This window comes from Lepeophtheirus salmonis, unplaced genomic scaffold, assembly GCF_016086655.4.
Source record: "Lepeophtheirus salmonis unplaced genomic scaffold, UVic_Lsal_1.4 unplaced_contig_75_pilon, whole genome shotgun sequence".
NCBI classification, from domain to species: Eukaryota; Metazoa; Arthropoda; class Copepoda; order Siphonostomatoida; family Caligidae; genus Lepeophtheirus; species Lepeophtheirus salmonis.
Window position 1 is genome coordinate 129,190 of NW_027295901.1, and position 22,431 is coordinate 151,620.

General features: G+C 28.5%; 1 protein-coding gene across 4 annotated transcripts in view; it reads right to left on the bottom strand.

Annotated features, from left to right (window-relative positions):
* LOC121127513 (uncharacterized) overlaps window positions 1-21,169 on the bottom strand; it is a 144,109-nt gene extending 122,940 nt beyond the window's left edge. For all 4 annotated transcript variants that reach the window (XM_071893965.1, XM_071893964.1, XM_071893963.1 and 1 more), the window contains exon 1: window positions 20,862-21,169. The gene's annotated coding sequence lies outside the window, so the exon portion shown is untranslated. The remainder of the gene's footprint in view (window positions 1-20,861) is intronic.
* Window positions 21,170-22,431: the final 1,262 nt, after the last annotated feature.

Below are 22,431 nucleotides of genomic sequence, written 5' to 3' on the forward strand. Positions count from 1 at the left end.
ACGTTCTTTGAAGTTTATCTGGTGTTTCGTGGCAACATATCAAAGTATGAGATATTTTCATTAAGAAAGCATTTAAATATAAATTCCTCAGGTTCGACGAATCAGATGTTCACTTTAAGAAAAAAAACCAGTTATATCTATAAAATTCTGCGGATTACCCCACCATTAGTTAGTTCAATTTATAAATGGATATCTAATAATTTTCCCAAATATTTTTTTGTTCAAATATCTACTAAAAATCACGTTACTCACAAACTAAAACCATTTTAAAAAAAAAATATTCCCCAGAGTAAAACTTCAATTTGAACGTTATGATCTTTTTTATTATAAAAAGTTTGATTCACTTTTTGTTTAGGGAGGTTAAATGTATCATAAAAATGATCAATCAATTGAATAGTTTTTGCGTGAGATCAGCAATGTTAATGTCGCCCATTTTGCAGGTCTAAACAAACGTGCTCTATAACAATGAGAATGCATGCCTCTATTAATAAGACAAAGTTAAACCCCTGAGTATTTATAAAAACATCAACTAAATGAAAAATTAATGTGACATTAGATGAGGTTTAGAAACGAGATAAAGTACTCACTGGCTCATCAAATCATATCATTATTTTTTTTCTGAATCTGTTAATGCCGAGTATTCCCTCTGTTTTAAATAATATTCATGAAAAATGTCGATTATTATAGTTATGTCAAAATGAGACACACAAATACAAGTGCATAAATCTTATTGTCTATCAAAATCTATCCCTCTATTGCCTAGTTTTAATGTATTAAAATTATATTATTTAATCGTTATACAATCTTATTTTCATATTGCAGATAAAAATTAACTATTTCAATGGAAAGACTAATATATATTTCGCTAATTTTCTTGTCAATCAGAAAAGAAAATAATTGTGCAAATCTATTCATTTTTATGGATTTTATGTACATATTACTTTGATTTAATTCGAATATCACTGTTTATCATTTGCATCAAGAAGTATTTAATGGATGTGAGAAGACTTTTTTTATTATTTTGAAAGCCATTTGACGATGTTTTATGAAGATTTATTGGAAATTTGTTTATTTTATGTAGTAACAATATCAGTTTTAAGCTTCCATGATGGCGTTTCCTTAATTTATTATACAATTAATAACGTCAGTGAAAATGCGCAATGGATGTACAAAATTTTATCTTTTTATTCTTTATTTATTAATCATCTTTGAAGAATATATGAAATATGACAATATTATTTATTTGATTACAAAAGAGTGAAGCCTACAGTTTGTCTCGAATACAATAGTTACTCTTTCTAATAATTTTAATTAAATAATGTTGAGAATTCAAAATGGGGAAATTGTGATTCAATGATAGCAACCTTTAAAATAATGTGTAAAAAAAGAATCAAAGGGAATTAATAATAAACAGATCGTATTCAAAAATAATTAGGCAGCAAGTCTTGAAATAGGAGAAGGAGTAAAATAAAAAATCGTTATTTTTAATAATTTACTCTTGAAAGAAGAAGTATTATTATCTTAAAGATCAATTCTGTCACTCATTGCAGCATTAAGTAATGGTTGAGAGTAACCTCTTTTATAGATGATATAATAAAGTATAATTCTCCAGAACATCTATAAAAGTAACTGTTCTATCATAATCCATTATAAATACAAGTAACAGTCGATAGGGCATGTTTAGATAATTAAAAGTTACAGTGGCACCATAATTATAAGAACCAAGAGTCTATTAGTTAAAGTTAAAAAAAAATCGTTAAGTCAAAAAAGTCAAACGCAAATGATATTATATAATTTGTCCGGCACTTGCTAATACATTCCGATGCCGTAGAAAGATGGTCCTCCGTATCAATCAGTCCTCAGATCGACTCTGAGTCTCCCTGATGCAACATCCTAGGCGGGATTCTCAATTTAATCTTGATAATGAGACCTTAAATTACTTAAAGTGTTCATTATACAAAAAAAAAAAAAAAAAAATCAAATCAAGAGAATCGAAAAGCCAAGTTATTTATTTCACTCCAAGACTTGGTATATTGTTATTTACGACCCCGATTGCTTCAACTTTATTTTCCTTGGCTTATTTAGTTGGCAATTACTTTATAATTTGATGTTTTGCCTTCAAGAATTAAATAATAACGCCAACAAGTTAGGAAAATAAAAAATCCTTTTCAAATTCCCAACTAGAAAAATCCACTCCCGCTTTCTAAGAAATATTTTATGCACCAATGTCTATGCAACTCAATAAAGATATTGGATGACCTAAGCCCAGCAATATTTAATTCATTTCTACATAACCGTTTTTAAACTACTTCTTTTTTTTGTTCTTTTTTAAAATGACGAGCACAATCAATGATCTCCTTACTCCTATTTATTTAATCAAAAACGACTTTACGACATCTAAAGATCCACCCAGACAAGCCATGCATAATTAATATAGATGATGGAGAAGATACTTATAAAATGGTGAAATAATAGAAAATAATTATCGGAAATTAAATTCATACATAATTAAAGATATTGAGTGGAACGTCAATCAACGTTTATTTCTTCAAGGAGTTGTCAGATTCACTTCTTTCTAAATATTTGTATTGAAGGATATACCTGCTGGAATAGACATTTTCATGGGGCAAACATGTTCGTTTTCTTATAGAAATGAATTAAATAAGATATTGATATTTTCACAAATACATGCCACTTAGAAAATACTAAAGTATTTGAATTTGGAATTCCCTCCACGTTTGATATATGGAATTGGTGTACAAGTTGGGATGTCTCTACGAGTTTCAACCTGTATAAGCACATTGTACAATTTGAAATTTCTTCGTCTTCAAATGTATTATTTTACTATAACTTTAGAAATTCTAATTACCAACTATGAATTGTTACTATTATTTCATTTTGATAAATTAAAATTATACGGTTATCATATATTTATGAGTAATATATCCTTCATTTGAAATTATTCATCACACTTTGTAAATCGTAAAGATATCAAAAGAACGTGTTGTCTTTATATTGTATGAACGTTTGTCCATGAGAAAGCTAAGATCAAAGTGATTTCTGCGTTTGCTCACTGTTGAACAAAAGCAAAAAAAAACAACCCAAGATTCTGCGCTGCGCGTTGTTTGGCCATATTTAAAGTAACAAACCATAATTATTGCGCCTGTATGTGACTCTGAATGAAACATGGATTTATTACTTGAGTCCAGAATCAAAACAACCATCCTCTGAGCGGGTTACCTCGTCAAAATCACCTAGCAGCACATCAACCAGCTGGAAATGGTATGGCTTCGGTATTTTATGATGTGAATTAGGGTGGAGCTTATTTTTTATATTTGAGAAATGTTGAGCTCTGATGGTCCTAAATTTTTCCTTTTATGCTAAAAATATCGTATATAAATTTTGAACAGTTTTGAAAAATAGTCAGAGGTAGCTCAACGACTCTAAAGTTTTGAAATTTTACAATTTTTGTCAAAAAAAAAAAAAATATTTTGACCTGAATATCAAATAAGCCCTTGGTTGTTACAACAAATCTTGAAAAACAAGAAATTTAGTTCTATCAATTTTTAATCAAAAATTATTTTTTTACTAGGGGTTGGTGTTAATTGGACAAAAAGAGCAAGGGCTGCCATAAATTATATTTTTTGCTATATTCCATCTGTCTGATCTTAAAAGAAATGATATCCATATTTACTATTTATGTGTCCCAAATTATTAGAAATGGTGAATTTATTACTTGAAGTAGATAGAACAGGTTATGTTAGGATAAATTTGACCCTTTTTTGATCTTTTTACCGACCTTTTTTTTAATAAAGGATAATTTTAAGATAAATCCATTTAATAAATCGTAATTGAGGTATTAAGAAATACTCATTGTTAAGACATTGACCTTTTTCTGGCCTTTACTTGATACATTGATACAAAAAGTCTTCATATTCAAATTTTAATCAATAAATAGCGTAATTTAGCCATATTTTATTTTAAACTAAGGTAACATTTCTGAGCATTTCTATTTAGTTCAAATTTTTCATGGCGTTTGTCGATCCATTTTTCATAAAAGTAAATATTCAAGAAATTAAATTAACCGGATTTGACTTATATTTTAATTTTTAAATTTACAAATTATCATTATCGTTCAATATTTTGACGAAAAACCTTATTATTTATAAATTGTTTGTTTTTTCTAAATTGTTTTGTTCATAGTACATCTTTATATAAATATTATTTTTGTATTAATAAAAAATGGCTTTTAGTTGGTTTTGATGTGTGAAAGTTATGTCTCGTATGTTAAATAGAATATAAAAATAAATTCAAGTCAGGTCATCTTAAAAAAGAATGAAATGAAAAAATAGGAAAGAAAAGAAAATTGATTTATTAAAATGTTTTCCTCTTCTCCCTTTCCTCTCACGATTAGTTGTTGTCATACATAAATGACTTTAAAATTTTGTATGTATAATTTTTCATGCCCTAAAGAAATGTTCTCTTCAAGGAGTATTTACATACTTACATGTATATTATTTTAAGATTTTTATTAGGGTAAAGGCTTACAATATACACCGCACATCATCGCTTATCTTTATATCGTCTTTTTGTGTACTACGTTGAGTTTTCAAAAAGTAAAATTGACATTGAATGATCATGGCGTATGGGAGCTTCTCCAAGATCATCACCTTTATTTATGCGCTCCTTGATGCACTAAGGTGTCGGATTATGTAGGCTTTGCACTCTACGAAGGTGCTATGAAACAATGTTACAAGACATTGTTTCTGAATTTTTAATTTTCAACCTAGTCTCCCTGTAACTCTACACATTATTCCCATCGATACTCCCATCTCTGTAAATCTTCTAAATAGTACTCACGTTTATTTGAGCAAAATAATTGTTCACGAAGGCATCTTCATTCAACGAAAAACATTGCAGGCAATTGTTTCAAGGGGTATAGTAGTGTATTAATGTTTCATTTATTGCAATTAATTGGCGCAAAAACTCGGATTTGTTCCATATAAACAGCCCTAACAAAGCAATATTCAATTTTTTTCCATTTGCACAAAAATACTTCTCTCAACTCACTGTGTTGACTATTACATACCACCAATTACTAGCTAGATGTGACAAGCTTTCATTTACAGGAGCTGCCATCATACGTTAAGGTCAGACCACCTGCGTACTTGCCACCAGATACTATACATAATCCAAGGGTTTCATAACGGTTGATTGGGAAGGGTAAGCATAAATACACCTAAAATACTGAAATGACAGTTCACTTTTCAACTATCTCTCCGATCAGAAGTAGTACTTTTGGGCTCGTAGAGAAACACCACTTTCCTCTTTGATGTGCATTGACATGCTAGACCATAAGACATTGACGTCCATGGCCATCTCCGAATTGGAAAGATAGGGTCGTTCTTTCAAAGCTTTGACTACAGTAATCAATTTTTGTGGAGGACCACACACGGGCGCTTCTCCAATATTCTCACCATTATCTAGGCGCCCCTTGACAGGGAAAACGGTTGCGTTTGAGCCATATTCGCCCTCAATAACTACTTTTGGGGACATTCCGTTGATAAGAAATGTTGCAATCTTTCGCGTTTGTTGTTCTTGTGACATGATAATAGACTTGATTGTTTTGAATTTAACATAATAAAAAAAAAAAGAGACTCTCTGTAGAAGTGAGACATAATTAAATTTTTGTTGTATATGTTGAGTTATTCAGTTTTAAAAGTTGTCTCCAAACTTTTGTATGACCCAATATTGTAACATTTTGTTATACTTCTTAAGATAATTAACTTTTTGATATCACATATTACTAAGGGGGGGGGGAGATAAAAAAAATACTTTTAAAAATAAGAAAGCTAAAGTTAATTACAATATACTATATATTTATCATCAGTGATGCTTTAATATATAAATATATACACAGAGGAGGATTAGCTTAATACTTTAAATTATGATTTTTTAAATAAGTTCATACATATATATGTATGAACTTATTATATAAAAAGTTGAAGTTAAATCTAAGGAAATTACATTTTTAAATATATAAGATTTGAAGGATGGCATTGTTACCTTAAATAAGATAAATTTATTTGATAAAAATCATTCAAAACTTGTTTTTTTTTTAATACACAATGTACATTCTACAAATTTGTTTAACTTATTACGTATATAAACTTTGTAATGAAATCTTTATTACACTTGTTTTAAAAAAAAGATTCTCAACGAGGGAGTAACTATTTTCTAAATAGAGAAACTTTTATGTTAAACATAAGGGAATACAAGAAAATTCTGCTTAGATATATGTATGGTTGTAAAAAAACAACATAAAAGAGCAAAAACAACAATTAAATAGTTGAACATAGGTATATGTAATATTTCAGACTTAATTAATAGCACCTATAAAAACTTTTACTCCCAAAAAAATGACCATTTTGACATTAGCTCAAAGTTAGAACTAGGATTTTATGTACATGTTGTATTTATGAAAATTTAAATGAATCAAAAATAATCCCCGTTATTGAACATTCTTTCTATAATGTCGTTAGTAAAATGAGTAAAAAAAGGTGCTCCTAGAATAAAACGTATTTAATTATTTGATAAACAATTGAACGATTATAATAATTAGATCATTTAAATTTTGTATCATTTTTTTAACTATTTCATTTATTTTGCATTCGAAGATGTCATTTAAAATTCTAAAAATACTTTTATGAACATCAAAAGTAATCTTCAAAACATGAGTTTGAGTATGCATTAAAAACCCAATTTACTATCCTTTTAGTAAGAAGATTAAATTTACATTTTGTACAAAAGTTTCTATTCATTATTTTATGCTAATTTTGGGACCCAAATTAGTACTCATCAGTTTTTGATCAGGTTGTGTGTATTGTATACAAATAATTGATACAATATTATCATTTTTTACTTATAGTTGTATGCCTCAATCACAGATATAAAATACATAGAGCAATGGATTTCTTTTGAAGCAGAAAGTTAGTTGACCTAAGCAATGGAAATTATAGCTATGTATAAATCACTCACTCAAGATCTTGTATGGAATCATCCAATACTTACATAAAAACTAACGAGTTCCATAAGTATAAATATCATTAAATGTAAAATAAACTGAGGATGGAACATACAAATAATTAAGGGGCTCTCTAGACATATTTATTACTACTACAATTATAAATATTTGGTCAACTATGTCGACGTTAACTTTTTCTTCAGATTATCACTCTAAAATATGGCCTGAAAAGTACTGGGCTTCTTACATGGAAGGCGCTATTTTTTATTAACTTCATTTCTAGTTAGTACTAAACTTCCAAAAACAGCTGTCAAAATTTCATCAGAATCTGTTCTTTATTCTGCTAAGTGTGACGCTACTTTTGCTAAACAATGGATAAAAAAAAATATTTCACACTGTTTCTGGATGGGAAAAATACCGCTCAAGCTAAGAAATGGCTTGAAAAGTGTTATGGAGACTCCGCTTCATAAAGAAAATAATAAAAAAAAAATATTAATTTAAAAAAAGCCAATCCTGTTCGAAAAAAGCGATTTTTCTTTGCAATCTAATTTGCCATGTGATGCTTTTTAAACTCTATGGCCTCACTTCTTACATTGAAGAAAAAAAGAATATAAGAAATCAAGAAAGAAAATAATGGTGGGTCAGTTAATTATATTCACTCACCCTCGGTTAAAAATGGGTAAATATACGAATAAATACTTCACAAGGCATTATGAAGATTACGTAAGAATGACATATAAGCAAATTTAATCTTTGAGGAGCATACTTCAAAGTATTAGCCATAAAATGTAGATTCAAACAAAATAGAAGTATTTTATATATAACAAATAACAATAGATTTTTCAAAGCATTTACTTTTAAAAAAAATTGACATAAAGTATACATAACAATATACCTTTTATTTATTTTTATAGTACAAATATATATGAAGCTCTACAGACCATAAACTGATATGGATTTGACGTCATACCCTTCCCCCCAAACTTATATAATGTCTTCATATATCTATAATAATATCTTCTAAATACTCTTGCTAAACATAATTCGACGTACTTATCTATATCATACATATTACTAAAATATTTTCAATGATGAAAAAGAGGGACGGCTTTCAGTTTGGAATGAATTTTTTTTCTCATATGATCTTCTCTCAATATCAAAAGAAGAAAAAAAGTTTCCACATACCTTTTATTTTATAATTTATTATTTGTCTATATATTATTTTTAATAGTAATAATATCCATGAAATGATTATAGGAAGATATTTATTAATTTAAGGTGTTGTTGGAGAAGATCAAGTTGAGATGAAAGTCTTCTATAAATGTATCGTACATACTATTAATGTCAGTACAAAATGTACATTTAGTCATGTAAAAAGATAGCCATTCTCAACGATTGCCCAACCATTCCAAAATTATATCTGCAGACTTGCTTCATAATATGTATAGGGGATAATGAAATATTCGTCATTTCTGTATTACTTGATAATAAGATGAAGAATAAATCATACAGTTTTGCTTGAATTACAAATGAAATCCATATTTGAGAATAAAAATGTCTGTCTAAAAATTACATTCACTACCATTTGAGGGCCATTATCAATTTTTAAATGATGTTACAATAAGCTCCTGAAGGGATATCTGTGTGACTTGAGCAAGGAAACTTGTCACTAATCTAAATTGAAATTGAGAATAATGTAAGTAAGAAATTAGACATTTGGTTCTATATTTCCAATCTTTTAAACAATAACTTTTAATCTTTTAAATCACAGCCAAGTGTAGAGAATATATGTAGTGTATCATGATATGATATCAGGTATCGAAGGATACTTATTGTCTTAGATTAAAATAATAATATCCACCGATATGTTTAAAAAAAAAGCATTTGAGGAATGTTAGGAAGAAAATCAGCTTAGCTGTCATGACGTTTAATTAAATTAGTTGCAATTACATATTAGAGTAAGGAAATAAATACAGACTTCACTCCGCATTTACTATCTAGCAATGATATAAGACGGAAATACGCCGATTTTGATCATCAATTCTACCCCAAGTCCAACAAGGACTTGTACTTACAACTCTGCAAGAAATCCTCAGTGTTACCGTTTGCTTTTCACGCATGTGTGATTATTTTTTTCTTATATCAACGTTATCTCTTCAAGAATAATGAAAATGGCTTTGGAAAACAAAACAAGAAATCCAGTAGGAACTACAAAAAGCCTTGCCCTATTCCATTAAAATATCATTTTCATCTATGCTTATCACGATACCTTTAAATTTAGAAAAGGCCAATGTATCTTTATGATATTGAATCAATAAATTTGCAATTAAAAGTTATAACGTTTTTAAAATTCGAATTGTATTTTGTATAGCTTTATCTTTAGAGAAGGAGAAATGAGCGCATTCGCCGTGTAAAAATTAACTCCTTCTATTGATTTGTACAATCTTATCCTTGCACGCTTAAAAATCCGCGCAAAAATGGAATTTGGAATGTATTTGTTTATATGAAAAAGTTAGACATGATATTAAACATTAAATTTATTCAACATGTCCTCCCTCAGTAGCCACCATCCTGCCCCTAAAGGATTTGCATGCCCTGATGACTTCCGTGGAATCGATAGCATTCAACTCCCTCGTAATGGAGCCCGGGAACTTTGTGGAGAAGACCGCAGGGACCTCTTCTCTTTCCTTGGTAAGCCACCTGTCATTCTGGACGTTGTAGCTTCTGTCGACAGTCCAGTTCTTCCCGTCAGAGAAGAAGATGATTCTTCCTCCATGGCTCTTCAGGTAATTGAGGAGACGCTTATCGTTGGTGATCCTAGTGGCCTTCATGGATGCTATGAGGATGTGTTGTTTGGCCATTCGGTATGACCTGTACCCGAGGTCCTAATTCACAGCCTTGGAGACGAGCTGCTTGCTCACTCCACGGTTCTTGGCCAACCTGGACAAGGAAGTCCCCGGCGAAGCCTTCATAGACGCCGGATGCCTTCAAGGAAGCGGGGAGTGCGGATACGGTCACTTCTCATGTTGTGGGCCTTGCGGCAGACCTTCCCCTCAACTTCCTAGGCATTGAAGACCCGGTACACTGTGGTCTTGGGGTAGTTAACAAGCTTGTAGATAGCAGAGGGCTTGTGTCCCGCACGAGCCTATTCGAGGATGGCGTCTCTCCTTGCTTGTTCCATGATGACTATTGTTTGGTGTCAAAACAATTGTAGTGGAAGTTATAGTGTATTGTTCACGCAACCTTTTATATTAGTATGACTTAACCCCAAATATCCATATTATGGATCTGGATGAAGTTTAAAGTAATTCCAATTTATCGTATGGGGAATGTGCAAAAGCTGATTCTTTAGATAGAAACATTAATTTAAAGATGCATTCACATTTGCACAATGAATTGATTATACCATTTACACAGGATACCAACATGATGAAAAAGAAAGCAAACCACACGCAACCATTCATAATTATTTTTTGAAGAAGAAGCTTAAGTCGTAGTTCAAGGCTTTCCCTTAACTAATAATGTACATTCATGCATCTCTTCCCATCCATGTTCAGTATAATAATTCGAATTCTTTATGCCTACTTCTTGTCTATATATATATATATATGTAGTTACATTTGTGTGTGTGACGAAATTCATGCAAATGAGACGTTGTGATATGAATAGTAATGAAATCCTTCTACAATTCGCCTCAATGTAATAGTCATATGGAAATGAGGACATGGATAAGGAGAGAAAGAGAGGAAAAGAAAGGATTTCAAAATATAAGACCGGAAAGATGCAGTGCTGAATGTTCATAATATCACCATTTTTACATCTACATAGCAACTATATTTTTTTTCTTTTCAATAAAGTACAAATAAAAACTGCAAAAAGACGTCATCATGAAAGATATATGAGTACATAACTATATAAAAAAGTGAATGTATAATAACTGTTCACATGTACATTAAAGGAATGCACATTCACAGAGACTTTGATCTCTTGGTAGATATTTATGGAAAAAATATTTGACATAATCATATAGATAATCCTTAACGATGATTAAGCGGGTATGCATGCAGAAAATCCTAAAACGTACGGTTTCTTACAGTTTTCATAAATATAGACGTTTGGCAATATTACTATGTACATATGTATAACACAGCGTTATCTATTCTTTTTTTTTTGGGGTGGGGGGAGGGGGGTGATTTTTAATACAAAAATTCATAAAAAATCCATAGATATTCATACAAAATCCATTTTTTCCAATAAAAAATTGATAAATTAATTTTTTGGAAAATAATTTCAAAAATCCTTATCTATATCCATATATTAATAGTGTCATTTTTGACAATGTATTAAAAATTACTAAAATATAGGCTTGTAAACATTCCGCTATTTTGGCATTCTCTTCATTTTTTTTTCGTTCAAGGTCCATGGTTTAGTTATTATTTTTGTTTGGTTCCGTGTTCCGTTCTGCGTTCCAATCATAGGTTAATACCCGGCTTGTACAGTATACAATATACATACATACACTAGCCCGCTCGTTAAATGAGCCTGTACAATTTTTGATCCATAAAGGAATCGGATACTCCAAATGAAATTGCTACGTTAGATTGAACGTAGAAAAAAGAATGCTGTCATGCATGTCCGGAACGTCAACGCTTATTTTTGTCTGAAATGTCAAACGAAAGTTTAAACACTAATATCAGACTAAAAATAACAATATTTTATTTTCACAGAAGTAGAATAGCTATGTCCGTTGTTATTTATATCGATCTCTTCTTAATCCCATATGTAAATATAGATGAATCAAGTAATCTATTATATATAACTTATGACTCTTAATTGTATTTCGTCATTCTAATAAAATTGCATATTTGTAGCACGTCAACCAAAAAGGAAGCTAAAATATATATTTAAAAAAAAATTAAACATGGAATACATTTTTTAACCAATTATAGTTCATTTCAATGAACAAATGATTCTGATGAATCCTTTGGAGACACTACAAATTGTACTTAAAGCAGCCAAAAATTACCACCACATTAACAGAATTAGGAAATTATTAAATAATATTTCTAAGAAAATATTGGGGCTAAATTAAGTCAAATAGATAAAATATAGGTTGTAAACTATGGTTAACACTCTCGGGTATCTCAATTCATCCCAGAAATTTGAATTCAAAGCCTATAATTGACCTCAATATCTCTTAAATATTGTTTGTCATGTAATAAATGATAGACCCTTTGAATATATGATTCGTGTATTTTTCATAAAAATAGATAGTTTTTTTTAAACTAAACCTCGACATGAAGGCGACAATTAAAAAATACATTGCAGCCATGATCATTAGTAATACTATTAACGTTGATTGGAGCCAGTAGCGTTAAACATAATATCTAACTCAAAATATCCACTCAATTTGAAGTATTTGAAATCCATACGAAAAATGTTATGTTCGTCTTTGTTTTTTATGTTTGTCTGTAAAGTACCACTAGAAATAATTAAAAACGTGAGAATGTGTTGCATTAAGTACGAGAGAAATTAAATTATTATTGCGTAAAAGGGACATAAATAATAATTATGTACTTTTTAGAGTGGTTATTTTGCATTTATTTGAATATTAATACCCGGGGTGTCTACAGGGGAGGAGGCTTTAGGTCCCTCCCAATGTCAAAAATTGCTCCTGAATTTGCCGTTCAATATTGTTTTCCGTTCAAAAGCCTGAAATTGTATAAGCAGTCCGTGGCAAATGACACAGTTATATTATTCATAAATCACAGTTGCATTCACAGTTTTTTTATCAATCCACAGGGGCGTCTGTAGGATTATATATATTTTTTTTTCTTGGGTGGGAAATGTTGTTTTTTGCAATTTTCCTTTTATATTTTTATTCTTTTCATTTGTGGATTTATATAAATAATTATGAATAAGGAGTTGCTGTTGAGAAAAAAAAATCCAAGAAGAAAAATTTTTTAAAAATAAATGTAAGAAATTTTTTTTTATGAACAAAAAAATTTCAGATTTTTTTTGTAATACACAAACAATTCAATTTTTATTGGAAAAAAGTTTCAAAACGCAACAGTTGTTCAAAAAAATTAAACATTTTGAAAAAAAAAAAAAAATTCAACATTAAATTTTAAATATTATTTGATTATATCACGGAGGAGAGTGCGATAATTTAATATTCCATGGATTATTGGCATATTCTTGGTGTTATTTTAGACTGTTTTAATCAAAATTAGTAACTGCTCCGCCCGTAATTCATTTAAATAAATCTGTAACATTAGAATGATAAGAACTTAAGACATTAATTACGAATCTGTAATTAGTCTTTTCATATTACATCTGTTTTTTGAGAATGTTTGATTTGGACTTTTTAAGAATTTTAAGACTTTTCATAGATTTAAGTCGACTTTTGAGTAAGAAACAAATCAATAATCAACATATAAATTTAGTTATTCTTTTCAGAAAAAATTGTTTTATTAAAATTTTTGCTTATATTCGATTGCAATGATCCTATCTTGACAAAATAAAATTTGAATGTTTAAAAATCACCATATGCTAAGGTTTTAAGCAAAAGTAGTTTATTTAAAGCGAAATCTATTAGATTGCTTTTAATAAAATGTATTTCCTTCGAAAAAGTTTTAGTCTCATAACAATATTGGTTTGTTTTCATGTTTATTTAGGAAAAAATGAACAAAAGGTTTATATAGGTTGATCCACATATATTGTTTACCTTTTGATTTTTGTTTCTTTCCTATTTTTTACAATATAAATAATATCTCGGAGTATTAAATATTTCAGCACTAAACCTCGAGAAACTTCTGCTCTAAAATAATTAAAATCAAATCAATATTGCGACTAATTTAGACCTTTTAACATCAAATAATCTGTTATTAATGATAAACTAATAATGTATTCTTTAAATTAATGCCATTGGCGTAAAAATAATAAAAAAATTAAGGTGTTCTTCCTATTCTAAAAAAAGCCTTAAAATCATGATTTATATTTCATTTTGCAGGGAAACCATCAGGTTTTGTTGAGAATAAATTAATTTTCGTGTGGTTTAATTTTTTTTAAACTTAAAATTTGGCTCAAACCTATCGAAAGGGTAATTTTTATTTAAAAGTTCAAATTATTTTTTTTCCATATGTAATGCAAAAAAAAATTAATTAATCATCAGTGCCTCAAATACTGTTAAAATAAAACATGGAATATGAAATACTTTTTTGTTACCTTCTGTAATATATTCAAGTATACATCTTATAAAAGCAAAATAAATTCTCAGTTAAAGCCTCTTCCGAAATGACCTTCACAAAAAAGAAGGTAACGAATAATAAAATTTTTTGATGTATGAAAACAATTTACATGCATAAAAATGTAAACTCTTCGTAAAAAAAAGTTGAGTGTTATTTTTTAATTCATTTTGTAACTTGTTTTGACACAAAATATATACATTTTTTTTTCAAAAAGTTTAATAGAATTTGTCAATTTGTATGATATTCGTCAAAAGTTTTAATGGCTCTTCTTCGAAATCATTCAACACTCAATCATAACGTTGGATACTTCCTTTATGTATTCACACTTAAAGGTTAATTGAATGTTTTTTTAATATTATTATTTTATGATAAGAGTTTTTTTATTAGTTGACCATAGTTTTGTAAGGATATGATAAGACTTAATTCAATGTTATTAGTATTAAAAAAATGAGCCTTAGTACCGCAGACCTACTTTTCAAAAAGACTTAACGAGATAGGGGTTTTAATACCTTCGTTATTGTTATTAAGGTTATGATATCCAAAAAAGATAGAGAATATTGTTCATTTCTACTAAGGTAGTTTTTTGTATTGTATATCCAATATCATAGCATATTTATAACATACCTAGTTATAATTTATAAGCTTGCTATATGATATAAGTCATAAAAATAATCATTTAACAGTTTTGTATATAAGCATGTATGAACGAGGTGTGATAAAAGAGAAACCGTTATTTTACCATTCCAAAGGCAATTCTTACTTGACTCTTCAATTAATTTTATTATTATTTTGGCACAGATGTAAAAAACATTTGCATTGTTTGTTTGTTTTTAACTGATATAAGGTTAGTCGTCTTTTATAATGCTCCGTAATTTTCTACTATAGAAAAAGCTAACTTGAGTCAAAGGTGAAGAAAGGGTCGTCCTCATTCTAACAGAACATACTTCAACACTGCAACGCATATCCCATCGATCCTTGCCATATTTGAGAACTAAAATATAGATCGTGATTCATCAAAATCATCAAACCCATGTATCAGTCTATGAAAAGACAATAGATGTAATAGGCTCGAACTATTCTCTTATTGACTCCATGGAGATAACTTGGATACCAAGTCAAACGCTTCGATGTATAATTCACAATAGAAAAGGGATTACTCTATTTTGTCATGAACGACTTTTAATGTGCTCTGCAATTTTTGATTCTTAAAAAAATTCAACAAAAACATTAATTATAGAGGGAAAATTCTTTTAAAACTTTTGAAAGAATTTTTATTCTTAAAAGTTAAGCTTTGAATAAATAAAAATAAATGATTTTAGAAGAATAAACAACCACCAATATTTGCGAGATAATTTTACTCATAATTGATTTTTTTAATAGTGGAAATTGTGGGCACACTGAACAATGTCTTAGCTTTTTTTTATTATCAAAAACAAACTAACAATGGAAAAGGGCGGGTATTGTGAAAATATGTTTTGGGCATGTGTACCAACATTATAAAAAAAATAAACATGAAAATCGAATGAAAATTGAATTTGGAATAAGAAAATAGCTCAAAGTAATTTAAAATTTATTAATAAAATAGCAAATTGAATAACACCCAGATGATATAGTCCAATAATATCTTTGGAACTTAAAAATAGATCTATTTATGGATAAATCTTTCAAGATACAAACATTCATATTTACTATTATATTTGGCAAGTAATTCATCATTTAATCTGTATGTTTTTTTTCTCTACTCACAAAAAGTTAGAAAAAAATATATTTCTTTTTATATATTTTTAAATTCGAACCAATTTGTGTGTTATGTAAATAACCATTTAATCACTAAGCTACAACCTTCTTTCTTCAAGGTTATCTAACGTTAATCAAATGTATAATAAATTAATAAGCGTAATCTAGTACAGTAAATATAAAACATATTATTTTTGTTCTTAAATAACTCCATGGATTTATTTTATTTCAATAATTGATCAAGGACAATTTATTTATATTTTTTTTATATCAAGTCTATATTTTTTTTTAAAAAAAAAAAATAAATAAATTTAAAGGTTTTAATTTAATTTAATGATTGATATCAAATTATAACTTCCTTCCTACGAAATTGAATCACGAATCTTAGTACTTTGTGTAGAAATCACTATCTATGATCGATTTTTCTTATTTTTGGGTTTGATTGAAATCAACCGAGCAGGACGGGAATTCGGTATCCTAATTAAGGTTAAAACAACAGTATGTACAAATAAAGTAAGGCTCATAGTTTAGTCTATCTAATATGAGTATGTTGGACTTAAATAGAGTAGGGACACAAAACTTAGATTTAATTTCAATTTTATTCCTGTTACTTTAAATCCCAAGGTTTCATTATACCACCAAAAGACAGCTGAAACAAAAATAGACAAACTTTATGTTTATTGCATGGCTCTAAATGTAAAAATTTTGGATCAACAAAAAAAACGCGTGCATGTTCTGCTCTACGCCGGCGTCAGTGCCGAGAAGGTTGTAGAGACCGTTGGGATCTTCATCACGACTGCCTACAACATCAAGTAGTTCATTACAGTCCCATTTGGCCAAGGGTAATCAAAGCTTCTGTAGCAATAATATGGCTTACTTCTGGTCTGCATCCAAGTGGCCCTCTTCAAATGTGTATGACGATATAAATGACTATATTTGCTTGTTATTTTTTCGAAAAAAAAATTAAATTAAAAGTAAATGCTTAAATGTTTACCTTACATCGATTTTTTTGCTAATTCAATAATAAACAACAACAACATCAGTTTTACTTCGTTTGCTTTATGCATGTTTTCTATCATATAAATTTATTTGATTTGCTATAGGTGAAGTCTGTTTGTGTGTGTTTTGAAATAATAAATGAAAGACGTTTCAGGCAGTGGCAAGGGTAACAGGGGATCCATGTCCCTCCCTGCAATGAACATTTTAAGGGAGGGAGAATCATAAACAAATAAATTCAATTCAATAATATATAAAAACACATGGACAAAAAAATAATTTACCCTTCTTGTAAAAAAAAAAGAAGATTTCCCTAAATACATTCTAAAGTGTTTTAAACAAAAGAGACTCTGAAATTTAATTGAAAAAAAATATATAATTTTGTAAATCTGTTTTTTTTAAATGAAAGTTGAGGTAGTCTTCTATTGGTGTCTACAAATACACTAACTAGGATTGGTGATATTTTCCTTATCAATCTTTATGTTTGTTGCCTTGTATATTTAATAATAATAATAAATAAAAACTCAAGTCAGCTTGATTTAAATGTAAGGTTGATATAAATTGAATATCTAAATAGTTTTCAGTTTGAGTCAAATAGTTATATTGATATATAACGGCTATTTATTTCTATGCTTCCTTTCACTGATTAGTATTTATATGAGCAACAACATCATCCCTTGCACACTATTATCAAACACAACATGATTTAGATACACGTAAATGAAGGATATATACATCACAATATAGTCTATTTTTATAGCTCTTGTTATATGAAATAAATGAGTTTCCCTTTTGACCTTCTTCTAGTAAATGCCTTTTTATCATTCGAAGCTTTATAGTTTTTAATGTGAGTAAAAGTAATTTAATTAAACTCTGTAAAGCTCGTTGATTTTGAGATTAGTTTCTATTAGTTTGAGTAAGAATATATAAAGATACTCTATCATTGCTGAAAGCTTGTTTCATATTGATTGACTTGAATATGAAATTTAAAAAAATAAAATACTATGATCAATAACTATCAAATTCATAGAGAAATCTATAAAGTGTATTACCGTCCCTAAAAATTTATATACACAGATACATATGTTAGCTAATATTAATATTTGAAATTATTCATTTTCTAGTATGAGATAATTTGGTTTATAAACTTGTTGTACCAATATCATATTTTATTGTTTACGAAACTTTTTATATCAAATATTATAAATTGACTCTATAACGTTTCTAATGATTTTATTAAAAGAATAAAAAAGTTTTTATTGTTCTTTTTTAATAATAGTACTTAAAGCCAAATATATATACAGGGTTGATCCTAAATATTGTAAGACATGACACTTAAAAGTAAACTTTTATAGCTTTTAAAGCCTTTATAGATCTATCATTTCGGAAAAAATTAGTGATAAGTTATATTGATAAAATGTCAACAAAGTTTTCTTAAACATTTCGCGGTGATTCTTCATTTACAAGAGAAAAGAGAGGCTATAGAAGCAAGTAGTTTCTTACTTTGTTGAAATATGGCACATCTTCCAACCTTTTTTATAGTGGTGCTATTTTTTTTCTATTCAAATCATATTTAAATCATGAAATGATCCTCTTTTATTATAAAAAAGTATTACATTTGCCCAGTAGGATCTATAGAACGCAAAAACTAGAGTCAGTGATGGCCTAGTGTGGACAAACTGCTGGAAGCGATGTTGCGCTCCTTATCTTTGTGTCCTAGAATGTAAAAATTTACAATATTGAGTACGTTGAGCATTTAGATCAATAAGATCAATAAGGTCTTGGCTTACAGGCTCAAGCCTTTAACTTTTTTAAATGGGGATCATTTTCAATATTTTTCTTAACGAATGATATGATATTCAAAAGAATTGAAGCAAAATCTGAGGCTCATAATTTCAGGAATACAAAAGTGTTATTCGATTATTCATTCCACTTTATTTAGAGGCCATTGGACATACTGTGTAAATATTATTTTGGTAAAAAGTAATCTCATATTTCCTGCACTTTTATTTAACAAAGTATATGTTGTTTATTTTTGGTCTCATCGGATCACAAAAATTGCAAATGGAAACACAGAAATGGGTGTAGGTTGAATAAATTGGAGTATATTAACACTTCTGTTAAAGCATTGAAATAAAGAAAAAAATCTGAAATTACTTTTTCCCCAATCAAATATATGTACGAATCTTCTTTTTTATTATTACAATATTATATAAAAAGCCAGAAATGAGTATTTAATAGATATACCGTTTAAAAATTTAAATCACATCGTCTTCTCAATTCTTATTTGTAAGAAATTAAGAAACTTCCCAAATTTAAATTATAATATGTATTCATAATTTATTTTATTACCTAAGTCCTCCTATCAATTGATGCATCATATTTCAATTAAATATATTGCAATTTGTTAATATGTTTGCATATAGAGACGAAAGGAGAGGATGACATTAATTTGCTATTCATTACTAATGATTCGACAGATCCTTTAATGATTTCAAAACTGATTACAAAATGAACTATAAAGGCATTTATTTGGCAAGAGACACGAATGCAAAAACCATTTTATGCCATTTATTCTACATATAATTGACGAAATGCTTCGTTAAAAAGAAACTCATTAAAAAATTTTCTTTTCTTTGTTCTTTCAAGATAACTTTTTTTTTTAATATTTGAAGGATCTTAAAATTAACGGAGACAAGATTTAAAAAAAAAAATTAATATTACTTTTAGATACTAAAATTGTATTTCATATAACAATTTTGTAACTTGACAGGTTGTTATTTTTATAAAATATACTTTTACAGCTGTGTATGTAACAGAGATTTCCTAAAATTGAAAAATATTAAGCACTTGTAATAAATCAATCAAAATTCCAATTATGATACACATCTTAACAGTATTTTGCATACGGTTTTTTTTTTACCGGAGCAAATTCTTTCTTATAATAGGAAAATTATTTGAAACATTTTTTCATTAAAAAGGTTAGATTCCATACAAAATCAAATATACAAAACTGTTGAAAATATGTTGATACATGTTGGTTGTGCATTTTTTTAAATATTTTAATATTATTATTCTTTTTGAATAAAAAACCATTTTTATTTTATTTCCGCCATTAAATCTTATTAATGATAACATTGTGTTATTATTATGATTAAATTCCAATGTATATTCATTAGTATAATTATTAACTATTTATAAACTATACTTCAATCATTTGAATGAAATTCGTAAGTATTTCCTTGGAAATACAAACATTCATTTAGTATGTATCGTGTAAAATAAAAATCACTCATTTTTGAAGGTAGAATGAGAGGCAAGGCACACAATATTTGTCTATTTTTTAGTACATAATCTGTGTATGTAGGTACATAAAACGATACATATTTTAAACGTCAGGTATGAAAAAAGGATTTTGTAAGTGGATGAAAAAAAAGGAACTTTCTCAATTATTATATTTGTTTGTATTCGTGCTTACTATACGTCCTTAAACACAATTAAACATACATATGTAGAGAATAAAAGAGAAACCAAAGGCTTTTTTTGGCCTATTATATATATGTATTATTATAATCTAATGACCTTTTTCAGTGATATTCTGCTAGTTGTTGTTACGTACTCATATCAAATTACTTTTCTTCGATTTTTTTGTATAGAGAAATAGGGAGAATAAGCAAAGTCCAATAATATGCAACTTCTTTTTTGACAGAATATGAATGAAATGATATCAAATCAAAAATACTACATTATTAAGTATATTTTACAATTTAGTAGGAGGGAAATTATTGAAAGACATGGCAGTACAAGCAGGAAAACTATTCACTTTCTTATACATATATTTTTAAACAGCTTACCTTGATACGTTTTGATATTCGAACCCCAGAGAGGTTTTAAGTATTATAAAATAACAATATCTATCTTTATCTCACAAACTGTCTATAGGAAGACGCAAGAGTAAAAAAAGTAAAATTTAAAAAAAGAGAAAAAAATATCCCTAAAAAAGTCTCTGAGTATTTAGTTTTATTTAGTCTTCTTTTGAACAAAAAAATCTATTAGGTAATAGTAAAAGAGTCTAAAGTGTTTGACGTTGATTTTGAGTAAACTGATAGGACAAAAAAAATGTATTGGTTGCGTGTTCGTGGGTAAGCTACGCCTTACTCTTTTTTCTTCTTCTTTTGCCGGGTGAAAGCACTGCAAAAGGGAAGGGAATCGGCCCTGTCTGACTTCTTTCAAATACACTGCTGAGGAAAAAAGTGAAGGGGGGAAAAGGAGAAAAAAGGAAGGAAAGAGGAAGAAGAGAGAGAGAGAGGGGGGGGAGAGAGAGAGAGAAAAAAAAAAGAATAATAAAATGGAATCCAACCAAGGAGAAAGGTTTCGTTGGTATGGCAATATGCACATACATAAATAGATAGAGGAATAAATATAAATACTTGGATTAAATGTATATACGTAAAAATAAATACATGTACCTTATATAAATAGAGATGGGGAGACTAAGCAAAGATACATCATGTCTCATACTTACATATATAGATATAAAGGGACTGACTATGACTATTAGCAAAACGTAAAAAGAACTCATATACAAAAAAGAAAAAAAAAGTTCATAAAAGAATAAAAAACACCGATAGGAAAGCTAAAGAAGTTTTATATTTGTATATAACAAGAAAAGAAAAAAATCAATACAATACACACACTACCACACAGTGCAACTTCTGATGATTGAATCATATTTAACATAATTAGTTAATATGAAAATGTTTCAGGATGATTTATTTTTTTCTGTCGTCCGCAGTGCTAATGGGTAATTAATGAATAATTTTTTGCAATGAAGATAAGACCTAACTTTTTTTTTTGCACAAACGAAAAGTGGATTGAAATTGCAAAAAAAGTTATTGTTTTATTTTATTCAACTGCACGTATGTATTTACAAAGCTATTTATTTACTCAGCAATTAACAAAACACATTCATTTCTTCTTTTGTTAGATATTTGAAATTTTATCCTCTATTTTTATTATTATTATCCTTCTCTTTGTCTATCTATTTATGGAAAAGAAATAAAATGCATCAAATAGAACTGTAATCGTCTTTACAAACACTTTAAAAGCTGTTCAATGGAGTATAATCAAAATAACTCAATTGATTCAATCATAGATATAATTAAAATAACTTGTGCGTCAAACAGAGGTGCGATGAAGTCATTAAATTTTTACATGCAAACATTTGAAGGTTGAAAGGTCTGACTCTGTTATTCTCATTTCCAAGTCAAGATTCAATCAGTATAAATATATCATTTTATATGATACATACCTCCCATCATACAGAGTGGGGACCCAAAACTTGCAGTATCATGAATAAATTACGAAAAACGTAATTTTAATAGAATCCTGAAAATACAACTCAAGACCAATTTATTACATGTT